The sequence below is a fragment of the Bufo bufo genome, chromosome 4 (assembly GCF_905171765.1).
Source record: "Bufo bufo chromosome 4, aBufBuf1.1, whole genome shotgun sequence".
In the NCBI taxonomy this organism is placed as follows: domain Eukaryota; kingdom Metazoa; phylum Chordata; class Amphibia; order Anura; family Bufonidae; genus Bufo; species Bufo bufo.
The window spans coordinates 368,585,147-368,609,696 of record NC_053392.1 but is presented as its reverse complement, the minus strand read 5'-3'; the positions used below and the strand labels follow the sequence as shown (position 1 = coordinate 368,609,696).

Genomic DNA, 24,550 nt, shown 5'->3' with positions numbered 1-24,550 from the left:
CACACTCCAGCTCTTCCAAAACCAAAATGAAGCTATCCAGAGCAAGGAGTGATGGGTAAAGTCAGACTAAATAGGGAAAGGTCACATGATCCACACCTGAACAGGAGGTGTGGACATGCAAGCAACACACAGACAAAGTGAAACCAAAACCAAAAGAGGCTGTCAGATCACTAATGTGCAGATAATCTTTCAGACCTTCTAAAACCTATCACCGTTGTGACAGTACCCCGGGCACCCAGGACCGACCTTATCAGGATAAGCTCTGTGGAATGCTCTTACCAGACGACTAGCATTATCATCGGTCGCTGGAACCCACATCCTCTCCTCTGGTCCGTACCCTCTCCAATGAACGAGATACTGGAGGGATCTCCAGAGAACTCAGGAGTCCACAATCCTGCTACAGGGTTAACAATGGCAGTGATCTTATATGGACCAATAAATCTTGGTCCCAACTTCCAAGAAGGTACCTTAAGTTTAATGTTTCTTGTAGACAGCCACACAGAATCACCCACTCTCAGGTCCGGACCACTCATATGTTTCTGCCTATACCTGTTGCCCATCTTTTCCAGGTTATTTTGGATTTTTTGCCAAATAGAAGACAAAGAAGAAGAAAATCGTTTATCCTCAGGAATGCCAGAATTATGAGCACCAGAAAATGTACCAAACTGTGGATGGAACCCATATGCCCCAAAAAACTGCGACTTATCAGTGGATTCCTGTCTACGGTTATTTATAGCAAACTCAGCTAACGACAAAAATGAAGACCACTCTTCCTGATTCTCTGAAACAAAACATCTCAAGTAAGTCTCCAGATTCTGATTAGTGCGCTCCGTCTGTCCGTTCGACTGAGGATGAAAAGCCGAAGAGAAGGACAATTGTACACCCAGACGAGTACAGAACGCTCTCCAGAATCTGGAAACAGACTGAGTCCCTCTGTCGGACACCACATCAGAGGGAATGCCATGTAGTTTCACGATGTTGTTGACAAACACCTGCACAAGAGTTTTAGCATTGGGTAGACTAGGTAATGCAATAAAGTGTGCCATTTTACTAAAACAATCGACAACCACCAGAATCACATGGACAAATAGGTCCAAGATCTGGATGGGATGGGCAATGGAAGCAGAGATCCGGAAGGCCGAGTATGTGTCACCTTTAGGGATGAGCGCGAATATTCGAAAAGCGAAATATTCGTACGAATATTACAACTTCGTAAATTTGCGAATATTTGAATATATTAAAATATATTCGTTATAACGTATATTCGTTTTTTTTCCATCTGAACCCATTAGTCATATTAGTAATTTACTTTAATATCACTAAATTAGTGCTAGTAATTTAGGATCCCAAATTTTGTGATAGTAAAAATTACTACTATCACTAATGTGTTGGATTGGTAGAATTGTCGAATATAGCACTATATTCTCTATCTTCGTCTATTCGACCAAGCCAACCCAATAGCATACAGCCCTTATGCGACCCGATTCACTTGCATATTTAATTGCCGATTTATCACATAACATAAACTATCTTACATTAAGAGGAAAATTATAAATCAGTAACGATTCTCATTACTGATTTTTAATTTTCCTCTTGATGTAAGATAGTTTATGTTATGTGATAAATCGGCAATTAAATATGCGATTGAATCGCGTCGCATAAGGGCTGTATGCTATTGGGTTGGCTTGGTTGAATAGACGAAGATAGAGAATATAGCGCTATATTCGCTATATTCGACATTCAACAATTCTACCAAGCCAACTGTTACTTACGGTTGGCTTGGTAGAATTGTCAAATATAGCGAATATAGCGCTATATTCTCTATCTTCGTCTATTCGACCAAGCCAACCCAATAGCATACAGCCCTTATGCACCCGATTCACTCGCATATGTAATTGGCTATTTGTCGCATAGCATAAACTATCCTACATAAAGAGGGAAATTATAAATCAGTAACGATTCTCATTACTGATTTATAATTTTCCTCCTTATGTACAGCATTATACTCGTAATAGTCTAAAAAACAAAGTTATAGCAATACAGCGAATATTCGTAAAATACACATATTAGCCAACCAATATGAAAGTTGCCTTATACAGTTTAAAGAAAATCGCAATACGCGAAATTTTTTATCGCATATTATTCGAGATAAATAGAATAATGACGAATATTCGATTTCAAAGAATATAAGACGAATATTCAATTGAATATTCGCGAAATATCGCAAAATCGAATATGGCACCTCCCGCTCATCATTAGTCACCTTAGCACGTGCACAGGTACCACAGGCTGACACATAGTCCTCAATACACTTACGCAACCCCGGCCACCAGAATCTGCGAGAGATGAGATCGACAGTCGATCTACTCCCAGGGTGCCCAGCAAGCACCGTACAGTGATGTTCCTCGAACACCTTGTGACATAATTCGGAGGGAACAAACAACTTCCCCTGAGGACAAAAGTCCGGAGCATCCTCCTGTGCCTCCAACACCCTGGCCTCGAGATCAGGATAAAGACCGGATATAACCACCCCTTCAGATAAAATGGGACTAGGGTCATTAGACTCACCCCCCTGGAAAGTTGCGTGAAAAAGCATCCGCCTTGACGTTCTTAACCCCAGGACGGTAAGTGACATCTGGTGAAAAACAATGACCATCTGTCCTGCCTTGGGTTCAGTCGCTTAGCTGACTCCAAGTAGGCCATATTCTTGTGATCCGTAATTACCGTAATAGGATGAATTGCTCCTTCCAACCAATGCCGCCATTCCTCGAACGCCAACTTAATGGCCAGCAATTCCCTATTCCCCACATCATAATTCTTTTCTGCTGTCGAGAGTTTTTTAGAGAAAAATGCACATGGGCGCCATTTACTGGGTGAAGGACCCTGTGACAATATTGCTCCTACCCCTACCTCAGACGCGTCAACCACAACAATAAATGGCTGAGACACGTCTGGTTGCACCAGAATAGGGGCCGAAGCAAAACATTCTTTCACAGCAGCAAAGGCCTGTAATGCCGCATCAGACCAGATATAAATATCAGCACCTTTCCTAGTCATGTCTGTTAAAGGTTTAACCACCGATAAATAGTTCAAGATAAATTTACGGTAGTAGTTGGTAAACCCCAAAAACCGCATAAGCGCTTTCAGATTTTCGGGTCGATCCCAGTCCAACACGGCACGGACCTTCTCGAGATCCATACGAAAACCTGAGGATGAGAGCAGGTAACCCAGAAATTGCACTTCCTGTACAGCAAATACACACTTTTCCATCTTAGCATACAACTTATTCTCTCTTAGGATCTGTAACACCTGTCTCACATGATCCTGATGAGTCTCCATATTAGGCGAATAAATTAGTATGTCATCAAGGGATACAACGACAAACCTCCCCACCAGATGATGAAAGATGTCATTGACAAAGTGTTGAAAAACCGGAGGAGCATTGGTTAACCCAAAGGGCATGACCAGGTTTTCAAAATGACCCTCAGGGGTATTAAATGCGGTCTTCCACTCATCCCCCTCCTTGATCCTTACCAGATTATATGCCCCCCTCAGATACAATTTAGAGAACACCTTGGCACCGACAATCTGACTAAACAAATCCGGAATCAAAAGAAGGGGGTAAGATCACGGACGGTAATACGATTGAGCCCACGGAAGTCCAGACATGGTCTCAGGGTACCATCCTTTTTCTTTACAAAGAAAAATCCAGCAGCCACTGGGGACTTGGATGGTCTAATATGTCCCTTTGCCAAACTATCGGTGATATACTCTCGCATAGCCTTTCTTTCGGGTTCCGAAAGATTATACAACCGAGATTTGGGCAATTTAGCTCCATGAATAAGATTGACGGGACAGTCATACTCCCATTGCGGAGGCAACTTCTGATTACCACTCTCAGAAAACACATCATAAAATTCAGAAATTAACGAGGGTACAGTTTTGTTGGTAACCATAGAGAACGATGCATTAAGACAGTTGTCCATGCAAAAATCACTCCAATCGAGAATCTGTCTCTATTGCCAATCATTGTTAGGGTTATGTTTGCTTAACCATGGTAAGCCCAACACCAACGGAGCAGGCATACCCTCCAATACATAACAGGAGATAGATTCCTGATGCAAATCACCCACTCTTAAATGAATGTCATTTACTACCTGCGACAGGCATTTTTGGGCAAGAGGTGCTGAGTCAATTGCAAAGACAGAAATACTATTCTCTAATGCATTAGTAGTCAATGTCACGGATGGTGTTCCAGAAAACTGGAAGTTATAAATAAACATCCGACTGACTTGATCCCAAAGGAACATATGGGTGAGCCCTATAAAACCCCTAGAGCTCTCCCTGACTGCTATGCCCATGCTAAGATCTTTATGATAGATAATTGCATGCCCTCGTACCTAGACTGAGTGACACCTGAAAACCCTATAATAGTGAGGGGACACGACCACCGGCTCCCTGCACTTAATACGGAAGGAGTCAGGGTCACCTAGAATCAAGCCAGCACGGAAACACAAATAAAGGAAAAGACTTATCTGAGGAACCAGCAGTTGCAGCCTCTTGTGAACACAATCCAGGAAGTAGTATAAGCTGCAAAGTGAGGCAGTATGGGAGGGAATATAAAGGGAGGCAATCAGTGTAAATAGATGACAGCTGGGAGAAGTAAAAGAGATGACAAAGTGAAACCTAAACAAAGAACATCATGCAAGGGGTACAGAAGAACGTCTGCCACAGCTTCTCAGAGAGCTGGCGGTGACAATCAACCCGTGAATGCGTACAAACTGTCAATCAATCAAGTTAACTCCTGCCCCACTGTCGATAAATGCTTTGATTTTCACAGTTTTGGACTCTAGCGCCACCTCGGCAGACAGGAGAAAACGGGTACTACCAGTAAAAGACAAAAGTAGGTTTTCTTGCTCCCCACCCACACTACCAATAGTAATTTGGGGATTAAACTTTTTTTTTTTTTTTTGTTTACACCTTCATGCTACAAGTACGGACAAATATTTAAAAAATGTCCCTTCTTGCCACAACAAAAGCAGACTCCTTTCACATGACCCAAGCTTTTTCCAGTAGTTCCAGGAGTAGCTCCTCCTAACTGCATAGGCTCATCACAAGGCACAACCACCCGTGTCTTTACACCATAAGTGTCAAAGGAAGCAGTACCCTTATTGGACAGTACGTCCTGAAGGTGAGAACCCCTAGATTTCTCTCTCAGGCATCTATTAAGACGTACAGCAAGGGACATAGCTGCTTCCAATGATTCAGGATTTTCATGAAAAGCCAATGCATCCTACAGTCTCTCAGAGAGACCCTGGCAGAATTGGCTACGGAGAGCAGAGTCGTTCCACTCTGTATCCGTAGCCCATCTCCTAAATTCAGAGCAATAGGTCTCCGCAGAACGTTCTTGCCGCAAACCCCATAACTTGGTCTCGGCCTGAGAGATCCGATTCGGGTCATAGATAAGACCCAAGGCTCTAAAGAATTCATCTACCGACCGGACAGACGGTGATCCGGTTGGCAGAGAAAAAGCCCAAGATTGGGCATTCTCTTTAAGCAATTAAATAATCATACCCACACGTTGACACTTATCACCAGAAGAGTATGGACGCAGCCTAAAGTATAATTTACATGACTCCCTGAACCGGATGAAATTGTCACTACCCCCAGAAAACCTGTCCGGGAGAGCTACCTTCGGTTTAGGGCAGGCCTGGAACCAACCACCGGAACCAACAGCCTGTGGACTCTGAATCTGCAAAACCATCGCACGGAGGTCTGCTACCTCCAAAGTCAGATTCTGCAGCTGTTCGACCAGTGCAGAGATAGCATCCATAGCTGCACAGATCAGAACAAAAAATGGCGGTATTGGCTCTGGATAATGTCACGGATGTAGTAGGGGAGAACACCAAAAGACAACAAGAAGGAAGGGAAAAGACACTAGGCCTCACCGCTAGGGAAGGAAAAGGGTCACCACCTATAAATCCCTGTTCCTGGCCCTAACTCCTATCCGTATGGGTACCTCTCGATGGTAGAGATGCCCATACACAGGAACCTAGAAAACCCTGGTGGCCCTCGGATGCCCTAATGGTAATGACCAGTGAAGTACAGGCCCCAAGCATTAGGCATTCACTGGACAGAGAACATTAAGTGATTATGTGGCTGGAGGTACATTAGGCAGTCACCGTATAACAATTTTACTGTTCCCCAGTTACATTAAAGGCCCCAAAAATTATGCATTAAATGTACAGAAAAGATCAAGTCATTATGTGGTTGGAAGTATATTAGACGGTCATTGTATATAATTTTTAATGTAGGCCAGTGGAGTACAGGCCCCAAACATTAGGCATTCACCGGACAGAAAACATCAAGTAGTACATAATAGTTTCACGGATTTTAGTTTTCACCGGAAAGATGTAAAAACTTCCATATCACAGATTTATAAGCAAATTAAAGATGGATTAGCTAATATGATACACTTTAAAAGTGAAAAGATGTTGGAACGGGAAATCGGAGGAGACACTAATATTAATTGGGTAAGGGTATATAAAAATATAAACTGGGTTACCATCTCTGCTAACTTTAGACTCATACAATTTAAAATAGTACACCGATTGTATCTTTCCCCACAACAGATTGCGAATATTTACGGGGGAAAAGGAGCTAAGCACCCAAAATGTCGATCTGGACAGGCCGATTTTTACCATATGATCTGGAGCTGCCCAAAAATACAGCACTACTGGGTAGAAATTAATGAATTATTGGTTAACAAATGGGAATGGGAATCGAGTTCGCGATTTTGGGAACACTGGGACCTGATAACCTTAATAGGCAGTAACTCATAGTCTGGCTGAAGAGCAGGTTATTAGCTAGAGTAATAATTGCAAGAAAATGGGGATCAGCTGACCCCCCTATCCTTGCAGAATGGAAAAAACTGATGGATCAGGTGAAGTACTATGAAAAAATCGCATTCAAAAATCGAAAAAAACTGTTAGCACGATGGTAAAGGATATGGGCAAAATGGTCATAGCTTGATTGTTGGGGTCGGTCGGGACCGCTATCCTTATGTGCGAGGAAGTTGCATGTTCGACGGGTTTCCTGCCGATTCTGCCGGGCTCCGGAGACAGCAAGACAACATAAAAGGGAATGGGGGGGGGGATTTTGGCTTGGGGCAAGGGAGAAAAACAACACTCTTTTTTTTTTTTATATTGGATATAGGAACAGAGGGTGGGAACATTGACGGTCCTTTTGGTGAAGATATATCTGTCTCTACCATAATTATATGAAGTGTTTGATTGTATTAATGTTAAATGAGATATTGTCGTCATGTACCCCCCCACTGTACTCCTATTATATGGAAAAATAAAGAGACAAATTTAATAAATAAATAAAAAATAAAAAAAGTGATTATGTGGCTGGAGGTATAATAGACGGTCATTGGATATAAATTTTACTGCAGGCCAGTACAAATACATGTCAAATACATATGTTTAAAAGAACTAAAAATATAAAATTGGATTAAAAACATGGCTAACAAAATCCTCCCTCTTGAAAAAAAAAACAATGGTAATAGGTGAAATTCAATTATATGTGGTCGTCACAGGTGTTAAATTCCTGAGATCCATGCTTCATTCATTTTTAGAAATGTGAGGTAGTCCACACTGTCATGAGCTAGGCGAGTGCACTTATGGTTCACGATCCCCCCGCTGTGCTGAACGTCCTTTCGGACAGGACACTGGACGAGGGGCAAGCCAAGAGTTTGATGTCAAATTGTGCCAGGTTTGGCCAAAGGTCTAGCCTGCACGCCCAGTAATCAAGGGATTCCTCGCTTCTCAGAGAGTCCATATCGGCCGTTAACCCGATGTAGCCAGACACCTGTTGGTCTAGGTGTTCCCTGAGGCTGGATCCAGAGGGCGACTGTCGATGGGTTGGGTGCAAGAATGATCTCATATCCGAAGTGACCAACACATCTTCAAACCGCCCTCTTCTTGCATGCGTGGTAGGATTGGTACCCGCAACTATTTCTCTGTGGGTGGAAATTCCTCTGCCAGCACCCGCAACAGCAGAATGCAGCATCTCTCAAAGCAAGGCCTGGAAATGCTGCATTCTGACAGCCCTCTGTGATGCTGGTAACATGTCTGCCATTTTGTGTTTGTACTGGGGGTCTAAGTACGTTGCCACCCAGTACTAGTCCTTGCCCTTTATGCTTTTTATACAAGGGTCCCTCTTTAAACACTGGAGCATAAAGGCTCCCATTTGCACTAAATTGGAAGAGGTGGAGCACCCTGGCTCCTGCTCATCGCCCAGGAGAATGTCATCCCTGGTCTTCTCCCCCCCCATCCACGGACAACACCATGGATCCCAGATAAGTTTAAAGCCTGCTCTTCTTGCTCCTCCTCTGACTCCTCTTCAGACTTCTGCTGACTTGTCTCAGATGGAGTAGCCCCCCCAGGGAATTTATTCAGCATTGTGACTTTCTCATCTTCCTGCTCCTTGACGGCTTGATCAATGACGCGACGCAATGCACGCTCCAGAAAGAAGGTGTAAGGTACAATGTCACTGATGGCGCCCTGGCTGCGATTGACCAGTTTGGTGATCTCATCAAATGGTCGCAGAAGTCTGCATGTGTCGAGCATGAGCAGCCACTGGCGTGGTGAAAAAAAAACAAGCTCCCCAGAACCTGTCCTACCGCAGAGTTCGTACAGGTAGTCATTAACAGCACGTTTCTGCTGGAGCAGCCTATCAAGCAAGTACAAGGTGGAGTTCCAGCGCGTCAGGCATTAACAAATCAGACGTCTCACAGGCAAGTGATTTCGCTGCTGAACGTTAGCAAGGCGAGCTATGGCCGTGTAAGATCTTCTAAAAAGGCCAGAGATTTTTTTGGCCTGCCGTAAGACGCCCTGGACCCCGGGGTATTTGGCAACAAATCGCTGCACGACTAAGTTCAGGATGAGTGCGATGCACGGCACCAGGGCCGGTACAAGGCAGGGGCCGAAGGAGCGGGTGCCCTGGGCGCTACCATTTGCGGACAGGAGGGGGGCGCAGGTGAAGTGCCAGCAGTGGCGTCGCCAGGGGGGGGCCAGAGGGGGCCACGGCCCCCCCTACATCATGCTGTGCCCCCCCATGTGCCCCCCCAACTAAAATGACCCCCCCCCCCCCAAGTGAGCAGCCGCCGCCGGGCACAGGGAGATGAGCGCTTCCATTGCGCTCATCTCCATTGTAAACTGTCTGTGCCAGCGGAAGTGCAGGGGAGGGAGAGGCGTGTCCCTTCCCTTTCCTCTGATAGGCTGCAGGCAGGCACCGAAGTGGAGGAGAGGCCCCGCCCCCTAATTACTCCTGTTTACCTTTCTAAAGCTAAAGGACCTTTGATGATGTCATCACAGGTCCTGTAAGGGAACTGCACAGTGTAAAGTGTAGTTCCCAGGTTAGAACAGTGCATCTGCCAGGACCTGTGATGACATCATCTTCAACATCACAGGTCCTGCAGAATCTAGCAAAGGAACTGCACCAAAAATGGTGTAGTTCCAAGGTTTCAAAGGTACATCTGCCAGGACCTGTGATGACATCATCACAGGTCCTTCAACCCCTAACAGCAAGTATTAAAAGTTCACAAGCAGCTCTGTATTGATCCATACAGACTGGAATGGAGAGGTAAGAGGAGGTCCTCCACTTTTCATCATTTACCCCCCCCCCCTCCATGCCCTGTTTTTACTCATTGCTCACTCATGTATACTACTTCAGACAGTTACCACTACCTCATGTACCTCACAGTGACTATAATGCATAACTGACCACATATTTCTATAAACACTGCATCTACAGTATTATACCTTCTATGTGTCACATCAATACACTGCTCTGTATATATATATATATATATATATATATATATACACACACACATACATGCACACACACTGCATATATTACACAGTATTATACATGCAATATGTACAGATATATAGTATATACCGCAGTGCACTGATATGTGAGGTATGAGGTATAATAGATGCTGTGTGTACAGATATCAGTACACTTCTGTATATACTATATATGTGAGGTACGAGGTATAATAGATGCAGTGTGTACAGATATATAGTATATACAGCAGTGTACTGATATGTGAGGTACGAGGTGTCAATACACTGCTGTATTTACTATATACCTGTACACACTGCATCTATTATACCTCGTACCTCACATATTACACTACTGTATATACTGTATACACTGCATATATTATACCCCGTACCTCACATATCAGTACACTGCTGTATATACTATATACCTGTACACACTGCATCTATTATACCCTGTACCTCACATATCAGAACACTAGGGAATATACTATATACCTGTACACACTGCATCTATTATACCGCGTACCTCACATAACTGTACACTGCTGTATATAATATACATCTGCATCTATTATACCTCTTTTGTGTGCCAGGGCTGTTTTGTAATCCCATTCCGGCCCTGATGGCAAAAATTATAAAACGCAGCAGCAAGAATAGTTCATGGAACAAAGGGAGGGGCTATAAAAGGGGAATGGGGGCCCAATTTAGATTCCTGCTATGGGGCCCAGTGATTTTTATGTACGCCCCTGGCTGCAGGCACTAGGCCGGCAGCCTATCAGAGGCCGGCGCAATGACGTCATCGTGCCGCCTGAGCCTTACATTACAGCGTGGGACACAGGAAGAGGCTGCATCGCATCGCTGACACTTAGGTAAGTATAAGTGTTTTTTTTTTGTTTTTTTTTACAATAGTGTTACTGGCACATTGGGGGGGCTTATTACAAAACTGGCACATGATGATGGGGGGGACTTTATACTGGCACATGATGATGGGGGGGAACTTTATAGTGTCTGTGACTTTCAAAGTCCCACAGTCCTTTGTTCTATTGCTTTAAGTATATTCTTGTTTTGAAACAACATTGATTCTTTCTTAAAAACGGGGGGGGGGGGGGCGCAGTTTGCCATCTTCGCCCTGGGCACCAAATGGCCTTGTCCCAGCCCTGCACGGCACGTGTGCCATTTTGCCCTGTTTCAGCGTGCTCAGCAGATTGGCACTGTTGTCGCACACCACTTTACTAACTGTCAAATTGAGCGAGGTTAGCCACTGATCGGCCTGTGACCGCAGAGCTGGCTTCCAGGCACAACAGCTGCAGCACAGCATGGCAATGTCTCACCTTGCACGTCAAATAGGTTCTGGGGAGCATAGGGGGCGCAGCAGAAGAGGCGATAGCAGTGGAAAAGGAGGAGTTAGCAGAGGAGGAGACGGCGGATGAAGTAGTAGGAGGAGAAGAAGAGGCAGGCCTGCATGCAATCCGTGGCGGTAACAGCAAATCCACACGGGTGCCACGGGTTGCATACTTGACAGCCGTCAGTAAGTTCACCCAGTGGGCAGTAAAAGTTATGTACCTTCCCTGCCCGTGTTTGCTAGACCATGTGTCTGTGGTCAGATGTATCTTGGCACCGACACTGTGTGCCAGAGATACATTCACTTGCCGCTAAACATGGTCATATAGCTCTGGGATGCCCTTCTGGGAGAAATATTTCCTTCTAAGGACCTTCCATTGTGATGTGCCAATGGCCACAAATTTTATAAAGGCATCCAAGTCTACCAGTTTATATGGCAGTAGTTGGCGGGCTAGCAGTTCCTACAAGCCGGCGGTCAGCCGTTGGCAAGAGGGTTATCCGGTGTCATCAACTTTTTAAGTTCGAACATTTGGACCATAGAAGCCTGCCTTTTGCCAGATAAACGCTATGATGGGACAGTGGAAGGTGGAGTGGAGTGGATAATAGGCAGGACGTGTAGCGCCGGGAGTGTGGTTTGTGGATTCTGACGGTGTTGCTCCCGCTGAACAGCTGTGTAGCCGTAAGAAAACCACTAATCAGTGAGACAAACCAGAAAAAAAGGCTTCAATGCTTCAAATGCTAGGGAGCATAAAGATTGGACTTTGGAGCAATGGAACAAGGTCATGTGGTCTGATGATTCAAGATTTACCCTGTTCCAGAGTGATGGGCGCATCAGGTTAAGAAGAGAGGCAGATGAAGTGATGCACCCATCATGCCTAGTGCCTACTGTACAAGCCTGTGGGGGCAGTGCTATGATCTGGGGTTGCTGCATTTGGTCAGGTCTAGGTTCAGCAACACTATGTGCTCCAAGAATGAGGTCAGCTGACTACCTGAACATACTGAAAGACCAGGTTATTCCATCAATGGATTTTTATTTCCCTGATGGCACGGGCATATTCCAAGATGACAATTCCAGGATTCATCGGGCTCAAATTGTTAAATTGTGGTTCAGGGAGCAAGAGACATCATTTTCACACATGGATTGGCCACCACAGAGTCCAGACCTTAACCCCATTGAGAATCTTTGGGATGTGCTGGAGAAGGCTTTGCGCAGCAGTCAGACTCTACCGTCATCAATGCAAGCTCTTGGTAAAAAATTAATGCAACACTGGATGGAAATAAATCTTGTGACATTGCAGAAGCTTATCGAAACAATGCCACAGCGAATGCATGCTGTAATGCTGTAATCAAAGCTAAAGGCGGTCCAACGAATGTGTGACCTTTTTTTTTGGTGGCAACTTTTTTTTTGGACAGGCAGTGTATATTATAAGTATATCACACCCTTCAGTATGTCACACCTATCGCTAGCACACCTATACCAGTCCTTTAAAGGACTTTTGTGGCCCTATTAGCTAGCGTTTGGTGTCCCTAATAGTCTGTCCCTGCTCCACACAGCAACCTCTCCCTACACTGGCAAAAGACTGATTGTAATATGGCGGCCAGATCTGGATTTATTTATAGGGTAGGGGGTGTGTCCATGTGCTGAAATGTCTCAATTGGCTGTCCTGTCCCACCTGATGGATGTGTCATGGGTCAAAGTTTGGCGCAATGTAAAATAATATGGCGCAGGTGGACATCGTCATATGTTCGCATGTTCGGCAAATCGCGAACGAACAAAGTTTGCCTCAAAACGACCGCTGGGTGAACCGCAAGGCCTTCTCTACCTGTCACCTCCAAAAGCCATCACTGCCGCCAGCAGTACCTGAGAGTAGCCAGCAGTGTGTTTCTGACGATTGTTTTGTTCCTGAAGGCAGATGCGGCAAAAGCTCTGAAAACGTTCCTTTATCCCCTGCCGGCCCGCATCTGTAGACATGCTTGAAGTCAAGGGGGCAGTGGCCTTCATGCTTCAAGTCATGGTAACCAACCCTCCTTCTCTGCCCCTTCATCGAGACTGACAGCGCTTATGCAGAGAGCTTGACAATGCCAGCCAAACTGCCGGCTGTCAGTCACAGCGAAGGGGCAGGGAAGTGCGCACTTTCGGCTTCACCGCGCTCAGATGCCCTGGTCAGGATTGACCACGGCATCAGAGGGGTTAAATGTCCACGATCTGCATTACTTCCGGTTGCGGACATGAGCCGTGGGTGTCTGCTAAAAGAAGCAGGCGGGCGCCATCTTTAAACACCCGCTCAGCGCAGTACATGTACGGCGCTGGGCGTGAAAGGGTTAATGTCCAAGTTTTTTGTTTTTTTTTTACTTTTTCTTGAGTCATTTTCCAAGAGCCATAGCTTAATTATTTTTGATAAAGGGGTTTATGGGTTCTTTTTTTGTCATGTACATATAATGTGTTGTATAACTGTTATATTGTATAAGAAAGGAATAGAATTACAATAATATCTCTTTATTTTGTACTGTGCATTAAGGTCCCTTTACATAGGTCAAGGATCAGCCAGATAAGTGCTAACAAGCCCTTGTAGAAACACTTATCAGCGATTATCTGCTAGTGTAAAGGTGCCTCCAATTACCCGATGATAATTAGTGTGGTCACCAAAATCAATGTTTTATAAAGTAATAGCGCTCCTCTTGGTTCCCCAAGCAGTAATAATGCAATGTCCATCTTTGTGCACCCACACAGTTAGAATGCCCTGCCCGCTAGGGTTGAGCGAATCGAAGTATCTGAAGTGGACTTTGATCTGAATTTCAGAGATAATTTGATTAGTCACGAAGCCCAATTTCCTCATGCTACATGATAACCAATCAATTTTCCCTGAAATGACGGTAAAAAACCCCATCATTCTTGCCTTATCCATTTGAGAGCGAAGAGGCCACAGCATCCAAATTTCATGCGTGTTGACTTATGACATCACCACGCTGACCAGCATGATGACGTAATCATGCACCGCAAGAGATGTTGCGTAGAATTGGGAATCAAGATGGCCGCGACGGCCCCTTCAGGCTCAAATGGAAGAGGTGAGTATGATTTATATATTTTTTTTATTTTTTACCGATTAACCCCTGAAAACCCTAATTTTTCATCTCAGATGTTGTGATCAGCGATGAACGTGGCATCTGAGGGGTTCAATGATGGACGGCAGCACAATCGTTTTTCCCTGTCATTGCGCATGCTACTTACAAAGACATGCACTTCTTGATGAAGTAATTCATCAAGAAGTGGATTTCTTAGAGAAATTTGAAGTAGTCACATTGAATTTTTGTAAACTTCGCTCATCACTAATGTCCACAATATTCTTGTTACTGTCACTTTAAGTAAGTGTAATGGTAGAGCCTCTCTTGCTAAAGCCTGGAGGACTATGCACCACATAACATATGCTCCAGGGGTCAGGTTGTGCCTGAGATGGCTAACTTCTCTTGTCTGAACCTTCAAATTCTGTATGGGACCAAGAGAGTCTACCCTTACTACATTAAAAGTTAACTTTTATATTTGACCTTGTAGATTAGATACTCAAACACAGCTTCCTCTGCCTGCGCTCAATACTTACATAGGGAGGGTATTTACAGATCTGATTCTGTGTCAGTCTATGATTGGTGCAGTCACCTGTAGACACATTCTTTGAGTCTCTAAGTGGCTATTGGCCAATCAGACCTAATACAATGATGAACTTGTTGGGGCTTATGCAGCCACTGGCTCCCTGTCTCTCACTGTTCTCACACTGCAGTTTGAGAAGCTACACCTTTCCTCAGACTTCCATCACTTATTTGATTCTTTTCTTTCAACACACTGGCGTGCTCCTGTGTGGCTTACTAGGCCTCAGCAGGCCTCAGGATATATGTACAGGGCAGTGTAGTTTATTCTGATTTTAATTGCAGATTTTGTCATAGATTTTGAACCAGATTTGCCCCAGCTTTCACCCTTTGCATTGTAAAGAATGAAATCTGCACTGAAAATCTGCACAAACAATTTAAATGTTGCAGATTTTAAAATTCACATCACAGGTCAATTTCTGCAAGAAAACTTTCTGCACTGTGTAGCTGAGATTTTTAAAATGCCATCTACTTAGCTGTTACTGTATTACACTGTGGAATTTCTACAGGAATATCCATATTATTATTTTTTATAGTAATACTCATTGTGGACATTTATGTAACACCCCAGAGTTGTGTTTCTACACGCCTCTACCCCGCTACTATCTTCTAAAAGCCATTACATTGTCATCTGATGAAATTTATATTATGTCTCCAAAAACGTGCATCTAAAACCATGTTAAATGTAATTGTTTCCTGTAATTTTCCAGGTTCACCAGCAGGTGGCAGCAACTCTATTGGCAAGGTACAAGTCCCAGTTTAGTATATCTAGGCTGGAATGGATTATTCCAGCTTAGCTCCCCCTCTGTGAGCGAGGTGGGCTGTTCCGACATCCTGCAGCATGGGTGGAGAAGGAAGTTAGAGTCAGTGTAGCCTTATGCCTGCTAGGGGAAGGCTGTGTGATAGCGTTCAGGAGAACCCCTGCATAAGGAAGACAGCAAGGATCTTTTCTCGGCTGAGACTTGATCAGATTCCAAGTCTGAGCACTTTCAGCCTCAGCTGGATGAAGAAGCAGAAACTGCAGACAACCTCCAGAGTTCCAGGAAGAAAGCATCCCCTGAGAAATCATCTGTGAGTTAAATTCAGAGACCTAGGAAAAGCCATTTCTCCTCAGCTAGTCTGTCCCCATACAGCATAAGTTAAAGAAAAGTGCAGAAGATTAGTTCCTGCCACAGTTACAGAGCTACCAAGCAGACAACTTATCCTGCAAGCTCAGATTTAAAGCAGAAGCATTCATTTCCTGCCAATCATTGCTAAAACCTGCTAGGACCAAGAGACCAAGGCTGTATACTGCTTGGATACAAGTTATCTTCAGTAAAGAAACGTTTGAACGTCATCAAAAGGTTTGGACATCATTTCTGCTGCAAAATCCCTCTATTACTCCTACTATCACTACACTCAAATTTATTGCAAGTGAGCCAGGAGTCCAGCCGTAGCCCAGGTAGGAGACACTGTTGACACAATTATCACCACCCTAGAGACATTATCGGCCATTACACCACTATGGCATTCCTAATCTGGGACGTGCGTTAAAAGACCTTTGAAGGGCCCTGGGGTAGTACCCTGCGCATGCTGCAATTGGCGTCACAACAAATACAGAACTTTAAATATCCGTTGTGGCGAAACCAACCTCGCCACTGGGTTTTGGAGAGGCCTGTTTAAAAGCCTATATGTATTTCGCCATAGTGATCTGCACCTACAGACAGGTTGTGCGGACTCAACCCCCCACTGTTTAAAAGCCTCTTGCCTCAGGATTATGGCCCATACTAACTTTTAAACCCCTGAACCTATTCAAGTGAATTTTGGATAGGTTTGTCCCCAAGTTATACTGTTTAAATTGATGTAATTTATATGTATGGACAATGTAAACTCACAAAGTTGTAACAATTTATAATAAGTGTAACTTGTCAGCTTGGGAGGAATATGCTGGGTGTGTTTCTATTGTGCCATTGTCCCATTGTGTGTTTAAATGGTGATGTCTGTCCTGTTGTATCCACATGTGTATTGGCGATTTCCCTTTGTCCTGAGAGATAATTGGATTGCTCCCCGGTTGTCTCCGGGACAGAGAGGAGGAAACCATGATGCATTGTGGGGATATGTTGTATCTGTCCTGTGTCGCAGTCTCCCTTCTGGTCCTCTGGGGGCGTGAACGATTGGTTGCTGTACTTACATTTTATGTGTTGTAAATTACTGATTGGTTGTATTTCAAAACCCTGTGGGCAGTACTATGTTTGTGGTTTATGAATAAAAGAGGCTGTACTTGAAGTACAGTCAGACCACTGCTTGACCCTCAACACGGAGCCTTGTCTCGTTATTGGGGGGATCCCCTGTAAGCTGTTAGAGACTGATTGCCAGGAGTGTAAGCTGATTCCTGTTCGTCTGCTAGCAGCTATTCGTGAGGTTCCAGTTTGGAGTGCCATTTTGTATCCAGTTCGGGGGTTTGGTGTTCTGCAGTAGCTGTGCCTGTCTCTCAGAAAGGGGCATATTGCCTAAACTGATTTTAACCCCTTGTCTGCTGAAACGGGCCGTTACACCCGTATCCTGGCCATTGCATTTTTGACGTCACGAACAGGATCGGATTGTGTGCCTATCCCTGCCGAACAGGATCAGATTGTGTGCCCAACAGGATCAGATTGTGTGCCTATCCCTGCTACAAGGTCTGAAAATTGTGTTAAAACCCCGAAAATTTACTTTATTGCCTTTATTGCGGTGCCAACAATGCTAAACCGTGCGCACCAGCACATCAGGCAAGAAAGATGGCGTATCTCCCAACACCAAAATGGGACCAGATGGTCATTGGGGACAAACCAGTATACGAAATTCCGCTACCGGAGATCTGCATTTCCCAGGTGGTGAAGAAGACTGGCCCCGGAATCTTTGGATTGCCTACAGAGGCTGCGGATTCCTCCCCCGACACCAAGATTGCCGCCAGCACTAAGGACAAGATAGCCGACGACGACAAGCCCGCTCCCACGGAAGCCACCAGCCGCAAAGCTGTTCAGGCCCTCCAGCGACCGATGTCCCAGCTCCAGAGTCAGCCGCAAACACCGCCAAGCACCAGCAGCAGGCACCGGAACCAGACACCTGGCCACAACATCAGGTAGTAGCAGTCCCGCTCCCTGAGGCCCCGGTCCAGCCCTGCACTGCGCCTGGTGGTCCCCGACACCTCTGCTAAGCCAAGAGAGGCCCCTCTCTACATGCCGGCTGGTGCGGCGGAGGCGGCAGAAGATTCCACTCCGCCGCCCAAGAAGAGCGAACCCAGGCCAAATCACCTAATCCCCGAGGTCCCCCTCGAGATTACTTGCCACGCTCAGAGTTAGTGGGTGTATAAGACGGCGGTAGAAGAGTGGGTTAAACAGGTCCTGGATGACCCCCGAACTTACCAGACGCACTGGAACTGTACTCTGGTTTTCAGTAGAGAGAGGCGTCAGGTTTCTCCAGGATGACCACAGTGGGGAGGAACTGTGTGTGGGCCGCCGCTCTGTCAAGCAGACCTACCTGCCTCAGGCCTGCTACAACTTAAATGTTGGGGATCAGGTGGAATATACCCAAATGCGGTCAATTCAAGGCCCCTTTGCCGCAGGAGTGACCCTCTTGGCCAAGCCACTATCCCCTGCATTTACCCCTGAGACCTGGCAGGAACACCCAGGCTCTGCAGGGAGGGTCCATTGTTTGCAGGAGACCCCAGATGGCAAGTTGCGGTTCAGGGAACAAGCCCAACCTGAACCAGAGCCACTAAATCCTGACCTGGCTGCACCCCCAACACTACGAGTGGGTCAGATAAACAATTCTGTCCTAACTTTCAACCCCAGGGTGCAACCGTACATTTTGCCCTGGAAGATCCCACAGGCACCCCCAGTTTGCCTTTCAGAGCCTCTTCAGCCAGAGGTTTTGTCCACCTCTGCACTGGCTAGGGATTCCGGCTTGCAGCAGGTCACCATAGCGTTCAACATACTGACTTCTTAGTCAGTACTAAAGAACATCACAAGAGGGCAGTGGCCCACCACAACTGCTGCGACTTTTAACTACCAGAAGCAGGAGCGCCCCCTGATGAGCTTTAGCAGCTCAAGTAGTGAGGAGGACCAGCAAGTCCTTCTCTAAATGTCTTCTTAATCCTAAATAAAGAACTTATGGGAGCCACAGTGTGGACTGGTCCTGAAATCTGAGGGACTGTTGGCCAGTTTTGTTTTCTCAGTTGCCGTTTAATTACAGCCTCAGCTGGATGGAGACTTTTGTGAGGACTCCCTCCATCTTCAATAACTTTTTATACCCCAGTTTACACATTGTTTTATCCCCTTTCTCAGGTTATTTGAGAGCCTTATGGGACTATGGTTCTCATCATGCTGCTATGTGTTTTATATAACATTTTATAATGTTCCTTAGATTACAAATATGCCTCCTATTGGATTACAATTGACTATATTGTTTCCCGTTGATTAAAAATGATTTTTTATTTTTGTGTTTTTTTTCTACTTGTTACAAGTTATGCAACGTTACAAGCTTGCACCCAAAGAAAAGACTCAAACGTGTACCTGAGCTCTTTGGGACTTGTACTGTTCTAATCTTGTACTAATTTTGCTTAAATGTTTAAAGGTGTAGCAACGTTCAAGTACTTATGCCCATTGTATGGACTCTTTCACAGATGCCGCAATGTGAATTTATGCACTTTTTGTGAAACTGCACTTAACTTTTGCATTTAGCCAGATCAGTAGCACCTTTCTTCTGTGTGCCTTGATGTACAGCTCTGTTCTCTTTATACGGACTGCCTCATTTGACGCTTAATACTAATGGCCTACATCTGGTGTCATATATTTCAGGTACCCGGGTAGGACAAGTGGTAAGTCCCAGGCAGGTCCAGCAACTACAAGGGTAACCCCACTGCTTAGAGAACGGCAAGGGGAATAATATACCTCTCCTTCCTGTTTGTTATATGTGCCAAGATTAATAATGGGACTACTAAACCCCCCATCCTGGTATGTCTTCCAGGAGTTTCATGGGATTATTATACCCTCCTCCTATGACATTGCCTGAAGCGCATGGAGAAGCTGATATCTCCCCCTTCTGTGCCTTTGCCTAAGGTATGGCATCTCAACCTTAGAGCCATTTTGCTACCCATAGTCACCATAGTGATCGTGCTTTAAGCCTTATATTTTGACTTTGGTGCAGGGAAAGGAAATGCAGAATAAAGCCACCCTTCCTTTTCCGGGCATTTCATTACACAATGGTGGGATTACAGAGTAAAGACACCCGCATGCTTTCTTTGGTATTAGGATCAAATATACTTCAAAGTCAGTCAGTAGTGATTGCTTAGTGCAGACCTTTGGTTCACTGGGTTAACCGAGAGGGAAACTGTTAATTAGGACACCCTACTCATGCAGGCAGGAACCTTAGGGTAGCCATTTCATGTTAGTCTTTGTATGTTTTTATGTGTATTTCATGCAGCACTTTGAATTAAATTAGGTGCCCCAGAGCTTAAAGGGGTTGTCCGAAAAAAAAAATATAGCACTGAAAATCTGATGGGCAGCAATATATAACTAAGCTAAGCTAGTTTTATGCAAAAAAAAATATATATATATTTCCTCATTTCCCTGGTTCTTTTCTGGCCCTTTGTTTACATGCAATAAAAACAATCTCTGCCCCTCCCCCTGCACTGCTAAGGCTACTTTCACACCTGCGTTTAGGTCGGATCCGTCTGGTATGTGCCCAGACGGATCCGCACCTATAATGCAAACGCTTAGATCCATTCAGAACGGATCCGTTTGCATTACCATGAACAAAAAAAAAAAAATAAATTTTTTTTTTTTTTTTGTTCATGATAATGCAAACGGATCCGTTTTGACTTTACATTGAAAGTCAATGGGAGACGGATCCGTTTGAAAATTGAGCCATACTGTGTCAACTTCAAACAGATCCGTCCCCATTGACTTACATTGTAAGTCTGGAAGGATCCGTTTGCCTCCGCACGGCCAGGCGGACACCTGAACGCTGCTGAGCGGAGCGGAGGACAAACGGAGCCAGACTGATGCATTCTGAGCGGATCCACATCCATTCAGAATGCATTAGGGCTGGACGGATCCGTTCGGGGCCGCTTGTGAGCCCCTTCAAACGGAACTCACAAGCGGAGCCCCGAACGCTAGTGTGAAAGTAGCCTTAGGGAGTGAATACAAGAGCTGCCCTGAGTGACATGTCTGCCTGCTGGGAGACTATGCAGCATGTTGTATGTGTAGGACTACAAGTCCCAGCTGTATAATGACACTGCTAAGGAAGTGAATACAAGAGCTGCCCTGAGTGACATGTCTGCCTGCTGGAGACTCTGCAGCATGTTGTATGTGTAGAACTACAAGTCCCACTTGTATAATGACACTGCTAATACACACAGGATCTTCCCCCTACCTTCTTGTGCAATGCTCTCTCTAGTCCTTCAGCTTTTGTGCCCAGAATTGTCACTGCTGCAGATACCCAATGTGTGCAGCTGAAGGAGTTAAGAATCCTAGGAGAGAGAGCAGACGGCAGTGAAGGGGTGCGTGGCCAGCACAGTGACATCTCGTTTACAGGCTTGTAAACTAAGTTTATCAGAGCAGGGTGAGAAGCTGACATCACAGGTCATGTGACCCTCAGTGAAATCTGAGAAACCAGCCACTGGAGATAAAGTGAGTTAATTGGAAAGCTGTTATATTTGCCCAGTTAGGAACATAGAAAGAACAAAAAAAAATAACTCGGACAACCCCTTTAATCCTCTTATACTAAGCATAAGCTGAGGTCAGCTTAACCCAAAGTAAGGGGGAATTTAACACCCCAGAGTTGTGTTACTACATGCCTCTACCCCGCTACTATCTTCTAAGAGTCTTTACATTGTCATCTGATGTAATTTATATTATGTCTCCATAAATGTGCATCTAAAACCATGTTAAATGTAATTGTTTCCTGTAATTTTCCAGGTTCACCAGCAGGTGGCAGCAACACCATTGGCAAGGTACAAGTCCCAGTTTAGTATATCTAGGCTGGAATGGATTATTCCAGCTTAGCTCCCCCTCTGTGAGCGAGGTGGGCTGTTCCGACATCCTGCAGCATGGGTGGATAAGGAAGTTAGAGTCAGTGTAGGCTTATGCCTGCTAGGGGAAGGCTGTGTGATAGAGTTCAGGAGAACCCCTGCATAGGGAAGACAGCAAGGATCTTGTCTCGGCTGAGACTTGATCAGATTCCCAGTCTGAGCACTTTCAGCCTCAGCTGGATGAAGAAGCAGAAACTGCAGTCAATCTCCAGAGTTCCAGGAAGAAAGCATCCCCTGAGAAATCATCTGTGAGTTAAGTCCAGATACTTAGGAGAAGCCATTTCTCCTCAGCTAGTCTGTCCCCATACAGCAGAAGTTAAAGAAAAGTACAGAAGATTAGTTTCTGCCACAGTTACAGAGCTACCAAGCAGACAACTTATCCTGCAAGCTCACATTTAAAGCAGAAGCATTCATTTCCTGCCAATCATTGCTAAAACCTGCTAGGGCCAAGAGACCAAGGCTGTATACTGCTTGGATACAAGTTATCTACAGTAAAGAAATGTTTGAACTTCATCAAAAGGTTTGGACATCATTTCTGTTGCAAAATCCCTCTATTACTCCTACTATCACTACACTCAAATTTATTGCAAGTGAGCCAAGAGCCAGGAGTACAGCCGTACCCAGGTAGGAGACACCGTTGACACAATTATCACCACCCTATAGAGACATTAGACCACTCTGGCATTCCTAATCTGGGACGTGCATTATAACACCTTGGAAGAGCCCTGGGGTAGTACCCTGCACACGCTGCAATTGGCGTCACGACAAATACAGAACTTTAAATCCTGGCCATTGCATGCATACCCTCACTGTTTCACATGTGCTTGCTACTCTTACACAACTATAAGGAGACACCTAAAACTCTATCTACAGATGCTGTGGCACAATTACTCTCAATTCATCTTCATATTAGCACAGGCCATCAAGAATATGACTTCTTCTGACTTATTGAATGATATTGATTAACACAAGAATGGCAACACTGCAAACCCTAACTGTATGGCCAGGGGATCCCTAGACTCTGTGAGAACATGACAATCAACAATACAGTGCAGTAGTAAAGGGATTGTCCGGGTTCAGGGCTGAAACTCGATATCAGCTGTTCTTTATTCTCTATATTACTACTCTATATGAGTGGAGCATTAGAACATTTCCTTGCCCTTCAATGCTCCCCCTTGTCTTGCACTGCATCGCACACCACAAGGTCTGTTTGTTTACTGCCAGTGACGTACCAAGCTTCTCCTCACTAAGCTAGGCGGAGACTTCTGCCTAGCAGTGAGCACAGTGACATCACCAGCACAGATGGGCAGTCTATAGCTCTGCCCTAGGCTGTTTTGCAGTCTCCACCTAGCATGGTGAGGAAAAGCTCGATAAATCACCGTCAGTAAACAAACAGACCTTGTGCTGCGCGATGCAGCGCAAGGCAAGGGGGAGTATCGGGGTAAGGAAATGATCCAATGATCCACTCATAAAGATTAAAAGAATAAAGAACAGCTGATATCCGGGTTTAGACCTGAACCCAGACAACCATTTAAACATCGCATACAGAGTAAGGCAAAACATGGATACCGGCCGTGTGCATCCCACATATTTCCCTTCCATGGGCCCCACAGTTTACTAAAAATTCCTAGTCTTTTTCCGCAAAACGGACATATTCTATATATTTTTTTTTTTGCGGTGCTGTGTAACGGGTATACAGATGCGGACAGAATAGTGTGTGCTGTTCGCATCTTTTGCGGCTCCATTGAAATGAATGGGTTCTCATCTGATCTGAAAAAAATGCGTATTGGATGCGGACCGAAACTACAGTCGTGTATATGAGGCCTAAGGCACATTAACATAGGCAAAGGAGCTTTACACAGCAAAGTACAACAGGGCCACTTTGTAAAGCGGCAAGTATGGGACACTTGCAGTTTACCCCCTTACACGTGTGAGAATGCTTGCTATTGATTAGGGAAATGGTAATGTCCATTCGGCAATTTATTCATACATTGCTGTAAGAAAAATGTTCCTTCATTATTATTTCATAGGGATTACGGGGATTTGCTAAAAAAAAAATAAAAAAAATGGCCTGTCAGGAGAGCTGGCAGGTGATCTTTAAGCATGGAAGTGTACGAATTTCTACAATGCTCCTTGTCTATTCTGCTGTCTTATGTTTCATATCTTTTCGTTTGCACACTTATAAGTGAATTCTTCCATGTACTTGAATATTGATGTTATCTTCATGTATTTCAGTTCTTTTTTTGATTCTGCTATATGTGATTTCTCCTGTGGAGCCACATTGGTGAACTGGGAAATAGCTTTTTCCATACAATGTGTAGTGTTGTAAAACGCATAGACAAGTCTCATTAGTACTCAAAGTAAATACATTCGGCAGGAACCCATTACACTCACGAGATGCTGCTGCCATCGCTGGCATTTCTGCATAATGGAATGAATTTTCTTTTTCAACTTTAAACTTGTGGGTGCATCTTTCTGTCACCTTTGCTTCTCTGTCTGTCTTCTTTGTGCGGAAACATTACTCTGTGGAAATGTAAATGCATTTCTCAATTCCCCCCCTCCCCTGCTATGTTACAGGCAATCAGAGAGCACTGTCAGCCCGCAGTGTGCCGCTGTCAGGGAAATAAAACCTGTCAGTTAGAGCATGGTTAAGTCAGCTTTT

The 24,550-nt window shown here is 44.8% G+C and overlaps 1 protein-coding gene across 2 annotated transcripts in view; it reads right to left on the bottom strand.

The window, feature by feature from the left end:
* LAMA2 (laminin subunit alpha 2) overlaps nucleotides 1–24,550 on the bottom strand; it is a 1,085,231-nt gene that overhangs the window by 729,725 nt on the left and 330,956 nt on the right. The gene's annotated exons all lie outside the window — the stretch shown is intronic.